A 6,322-nucleotide genomic window follows, 5' to 3' on the forward strand; every position below is an offset into this window, starting at 1 on the left:
TATCACTCAACCTCATTATATTTCTCAAGTATTCCATGGGTTTATATGGTCACCTAGTGACACAAACGAATTTCCATCGTCTTCACATGGTTTCGCTTGTTAACTATCAAACTTACCCAATATTGGTCAACACAACCCAATTACTCCTTGATTTCACTGATTCGTCCAATTATCTATCATATTAATTGAAAGTCCATGAACCTTAGTCAATTTCATGTTATTCATCAATGTGTTTTATATCACCTGACCTCACGCAACTTTTTTCTAATTCCATGGGTTTATATGGGTATTTATCAATTCAAATCCAATTTTGATCAACTTCAATTAATTTCACTTGTCATCCATCATCTTATGATTAGATAACATCCATCCTTACTCTTTATCCCAGTTCTACTGGTTTCTTCAGTTATCAGAAATTTATCACCAAATGTTCATCAACCTTAGTTAATTTCGCGCGTTTAAATCAATCTTATCCAATACCGCTCAACTCACTAGATTTCCCATAGATTTCATAGGTTTATATGGTTACATATCAATTCAAACTAAATTTTCGGTCGACTTTACTCGATTTTGCTTGTTATCCGTCAATCTTATTCAATATCGGTAGATTTCTTCTCTCGGATTCTGTAGGTTTCTCCATTTATCCATGATTTTAATCGAATGTCCATCGACCTTACCCAATTTCATATGTTATATATCCTCAATCTTATCGAATATCGCTTGATTTTATTGGAATTAGCTTGGACTCCATGGGGTTTTACCCATTCAAACCAAAATTTCACCAGTCTTACCTAATGTCGGTCGACCTCACTCATTTTCTCACGGATTGCACTAATTTTCTCCAATTATATATTATTTTAACTTAGTGTTCGTTTGTAAAAACGTTTTACCGGTTAAAGAGTAAAATGGTGGAGTAAGCAGATGCCAGATTAAGCAAATTCTATTAACCTTTAAACAAATGTATTGCACGGGAGTATTTTGAGTTCGAGACGCCAATTTGTAAGACTTCGGCCTATACCAAGAAATAACCGCTCCAAATGCATGTGAACTAAAAATACAAATGATTGTCTTGGAATCAACTGCATTAGATTTTACACATTTGTCCACCAATTTTACTCGATTTTTAATTTGGTCATGTTTAGTTTACACAAATTCCAATACCAAACTCATAATGAGAATAATATATGAAATTTGAGATAGAACAATTTGAAGTTTGAGAGAATGAATCGACAGTGAATAAGATTCTGACATTAAAATCGAATATTTTTCTAAAAATATATTTTTAAATTATGAGGATTTTATCAGGTTAACCCTTTTTCCTCAAACTCAACTCGCTCCTCATTATCCACCCATTTCTTGTTATCTATTGATAGTCTACAATTAAGATCCCAATATTTAGCAATGCAAATTTCGGGTTACACACAAGACACCACACCAATACACCATAGCTAAATATACGCGATCCAGCCTGATATATATCCAACCAATAGAAAATTAGATTTTTTAATCCTACGGCTATCTACTAAAACACAAAAGGTATAAGGATTGCCATCTTATTCAACGGTGGCAAAAGAATTTCAACCATAATTTTTATGTGGCGGGAAAACATTTTGGGGAAAATGATTTGGCGGGAATGCTGGCGCCTTTTTTTGGGTGAAATCTAAAATTTCAATGAATTTTTCTAGAATTCTCGACTAGAAATTTTTTCACAGCTCCTATCTCACCCTTTCTCTTTCATTCTCAGTATCAATTATTCTAAAAAAACATTGATCTCTCCCCTATCTCTAAGAAACTAAAACAAAAAGCAAAACTTGTTTCCAGAATTGAAACTCAGATCCCCCACATCTCTAGCTCACAGTTTAAAAGAAACTCTCATCCTTCTTTTTTTCTCTCAGAAATTCCAAATTGACCTTTTCCGGCCAAACCAAATCCAAATCAGTTAACCAAACATTTTCACCAAGGGAAAATCAAGGCTAAAAATAAACTTTAAAACCACGAGTTTATGTGGTGCGAGAAAGGGAATGAAGTGGCTGTTAACGTTTGAGGTTTGTTGTGATTTCTCTCTGTATTCTTCGAGAAAGTTGCAGTCGATGCTATATGTTGTTCAGATCTTAATTTTTTTTTTAAATCTTTGAGTCAATTATCTTTCCCTGTCATTTCCAGGGTTTTGTAAGTGTGGGATTCGTTTGATTTTGGGGTTTCTTGACCGATTTCATTTCTTTTGGGGGGTTTAATCAATTTGTTATTTCGATTTTGTGCAGTTAGTGTTGACAATTGATTGATTGAAAAAAAAATTCAAGAAAAATTGTTAAGGAAGCAAGCTGAACTCATGGTGATGAAAGTTGTTCTTGTCATAATCTTGCAACATTTTCTCCAACAGATCTTTTTCTGATTGGCATTAATGGGCTTGCTTCTGTTATAGAAGCGAGTTTTTGATTTGCAGTACTGTTGAGAAAGGTGGTGATAGAGGTTTCCCTTACTCAAAGGTAAAATTGAGTTGCATATTTGTTTTTCAAGTTTCTTATGATTCACATTAGTTTCTCAGAGTCTTTTGTTGATCTAAAGAAAAAATATTGATTTCTTAATAGGGTTTTCATTTTGTTGGAGTTGGGTATTGGTTTTGGTTTGTGTCGGGGATTTAGATGTTTGGGTATCATTTAGCACCTGAAATTAATCATCAGTTCGAGGTAATTTTCTTCTTGTCTTTCTTTTCCCCTTCATTTGAGTTAATCTTAGTCATCATTTTGATATGTATTACCTGTTTGAGATATTGTCTCACTTGCCAATGTTATGGATTGCATTCTCAACAGTAGTTATAGTGGTGAAGAAGAGGGTGCTCTGGTTTGAACTATGAAATCTCTGTAACTAGAAGATTTTTTTCTCCAAGCTAGTTCAAAAATGAGATAAGAGTCCAATATTAATTTGCCTTAGCTACGCTTCCTATTTCTTGGCTTTATCTCTTTTTACTCATTTATGAAAACCCTTTTTTGGAATGGTATTAGTTTTCCACAATTTTAATTTGTAGTGGGTTTATTATTTATGATTAAAGAGTGTGTTCATTGGGTGTTTTCTTGGGTGATTTAGGTTGGGTCGTATAGGCTTGATAATGATCTAATGCATCAGCAATTTGCTCTAGTTTACGTTTTGCCGACACGGATGGTAAAGACCATTTACTCTTGGCTTCTTAGGGTTATGTTAGTTTGGATTCGAGGCTTTTCTTTGTGAATTGGTGTGTGTTTTCTTGGTATTTTACCTTCAGCAGCACTAATTGCAAACCCTCTTGAATCTGCATCCCCTTCAGCAGCACCAATTGCAGACCCTCTCATGTCATCAACACTAGAACCAGCACCAATTACCTGGCTTTGGGAGAAATGGAATGAAGTGGCCGTTGCTTCATGATGTTTATTATACCTGTTGATCTTTGTGTTTGCCTACAATAGGGTGTTTTCTGAAGTCTGTTCTGTGTTGAATTTTTTCAATACATTTAGCTTGGACCCCAAAGGTAAAAACTGATTTCCACCACTTCATTTTGCAGGAGAAAAGAATTCAAGATGAAATTCAGGAGCTTAACCCGTTAATTGCAAATTCAGGAGGTTACAGTCATCCATAATACAATCGGCTTGGCGGAAGCATTCCAGGTTCATTTCAGAAGCTAATTTCCCAAACATATCGAGGAACGTCAGATAACAGATTTACTCCAAGAATTACTAACATCATCAATTGGTAAGACTTCACTCCAAGAATTACCAATTCATGAAAACATGTTAATAGGAAATTTACCTGTAAGTATGGGAGAGCTCACAAGTCTTGAACGTTTGCACTTAGAAAAAAACCGGGTAAAACTCCTTCAAAGTTTTGGAGATCTTATGAATCTTTTTGAAGCTGATCTCTCTAGAAACAGCTTGTCTGGTCCCAGTCCTGCTCAACTAGTTAAGTTAACCTCAATGTTAGTACACCTAAAATGTGGTCAGGAAATACACCAATATCTTGGTTATTAAAAATGAACCAATTTTTCACTTATGTTTAGCTGTAACAGGGTTAACAACTTAACAGTGGCTTTAAGTCAATATATCCGTTTCTGGCAGGGGTAGGGGCACAGAGTTTTGTTTCTTCTTTCTTCTGGCTTCTTTGTAATGAAGAATTAGTCTTCGAACCACCATGTAAGAAAAGTGGAAATGGAGTAGACTGTTGTATATTTGCTGTATATTGCTTCTGGATAATGCGTAAACTGTCCCAAGCTGTTCAATTTGTGAATTGTCACCTGAGATGAACTTTAGTTGTTCTGTTGCAGTGATTTCTGAATTGTCATTCTTATGGGGGTGAACTTTAGTTTCCACGAGAAATATGCTTGTTCTTCTGACTATTACTGTATCTATTTGGTGTACCTTTCTGTGGATACATTCTCATTCTACTCCATAGCTCTTATTGTGTATTTCCTGTTTTCTTGTTGGAAACAAATAGGAGCATATGCCTTGTGTACTTGGATCACGCAGTTACTCCTGGTTGCCAGCAAAGGATTGAGTGCTCATTGATATCCCCAAATTTTATTTACAAACCCTGGTAGGTAACTCCTTCCAATTACTTCAATTTAAGCTTTGGTAAACTTTCTTTTGTGTTCCTATGCACTTTTTCTCATTGCTTCTTCGGTTTACTTTTCAGGTACATTGCGGATGAGTGAACTTCCGTTCGTCCTTCTGCAGTTTCTTCAAGCAACTACTTGAAATGTTTTCTCTGCAGTTGGCTCACAAGTTTTAATTTCATGACTTGTGCTTTAGCTAGATTTTATCCAATCAATCATGGTTTTGGTTTAGTACAAGTGTCATCTGGTTGCTTCCGAAAGCAATTAAGCAGCCATATACTCCGTAGGATAATTATCATTGCATCCCCCTATCATGTTTAAAATATTTTGACTTTTTCTGCTAAAATTCATATATCTTATACATGTATAGGAACTCCTGAATACCATGATGCATTTACTAATTTCATAGATACAGTCAATGGGAAACTTGGAAATCCTGAAATCATATTTAGTTGTCCTTGTGGTGATAGTAAGAATCTCGCTGTGCGAATTCATGGGGAGCCGGCTAGCTGCTAGCATTTCTAATTATGTTCACCATAGAGAGCAACACCCAGTGTATATCAGGTGGATCTTTCATGTTGCAGATGATGCTCTTATTGATCAGGTTCATGAAATTAGACACGCTCGATGGGGATTCGCAAAGCTGGTGGAAGATACTGACAGCACTAGTTGATCTTCTTATCTATTTGAGTTTAAGTATTGATTTTAACTGTACATTTGTGATAGCAATTTGCACTACTTCTTCCATAATTTACAAGTTAAGGTCAGTGAAAAAGTGATCTAATATTGTTAAAAAGACTGCACAAAGCTTACAAATCGGAACATTATTGAGGATGGTTGATGACTTAGACTTAAACCCGCAATGCTGGAGTTCAAGTCGCCACATAATCTACTTGGTTTTGTGTTTAGAAACTAATGGAAACAGTAGTTGTGATTAAACTGTTGCCGGAGTACTTAAGAACTAGCAGTTCTAGTAGTTGTGTCTGCTTTGTTTCAAAAGCATTAGGCTACAAGCGTATGTTTTGTAGTTGGCCTACATTAGTTGGCCTACATTTGTTAATTTTTTTGGAAACTAACGAAAACTGGAGTTGCGATCAACATGTTGCCGAAGTATATAGGAACTACAAGTTTCCTTTGCCTAGTTATGGAAGCATTAGGTTACTAGCGTATATCATGTTGTTGGCATATGTTTGTTGCTAAAGAGTTTAGAAACTAATAAAAACAATAGTTGCGATCAATTTATTGCCAAAGTATATAAGAACTACTAGTTGCAGTTGACTAGTTCCGAAAGGCTTTGGAAACTAATTTTTTTGTGCAGTTGCCAGATTTTAGTGGCCTTTTCTCGGGTTTTTTGTAGTGTAGAAGAAGTAAGAGGGTCAGAACCGAGAAAGGTTTCGGTCCAGATTTTGTGACTCTTACGGTAGAGTCTGAACCCCAAACCTATAAGGAAGCTATGACTTCTCCGGAAGCTCCCTTCTGGGAAGAAGCTTCAAATAATGAGTGGGATTCCATTCAACAAAATGAAACTTGGGAGCTTGTAGACTTACCTCCTGGTAGTAAAACCATAGGTTGCAAGTGGGTCTTCAAAAGGAAACTTAGAACAGATGGAACTATAGAAAAACACAAAGCTAGGTTGGTAGCTAAGGGGTACAGACAACAGGAAGGATTAGATTTCTTTGATACCTATTCACCGGTCACTAGAATCACTTCTATCCGGATGCTGATTGCTATTGCTTCTATTTA

At 35.7% G+C, this 6,322-nt stretch overlaps 1 long non-coding RNA gene across 2 annotated transcripts; it reads left to right on the plus strand.

Annotated features, from left to right (window-relative positions):
* Positions 1-1,708: 1,708 nt before the first annotated feature.
* Positions 1,709-5,329, plus strand: LOC113293551. 2 transcript variants are annotated; one of them, XR_003332365.1, is made up of 7 exons: positions 1,709-2,045; positions 2,262-2,332; positions 2,423-2,486; positions 2,589-2,687; positions 3,536-3,723; positions 4,462-4,560; positions 4,660-5,329. It is a non-coding gene; the product is annotated as an uncharacterized LOC113293551 (long non-coding RNA). The 2 variants fall into 2 exon arrangements; XR_003332363.1 differs by lacking the exons at positions 1,709-2,045; positions 2,262-2,332 and having other exon boundaries at positions 2,348-2,486.
* The last annotated feature ends 993 nt before the right edge of the window (positions 5,330-6,322 follow it).

The sequence above is a fragment of the Papaver somniferum genome, chromosome 7 (assembly GCF_003573695.1).
Source record: "Papaver somniferum cultivar HN1 chromosome 7, ASM357369v1, whole genome shotgun sequence".
NCBI lineage: Eukaryota > Viridiplantae > Streptophyta > Magnoliopsida > Ranunculales > Papaveraceae > Papaver > Papaver somniferum.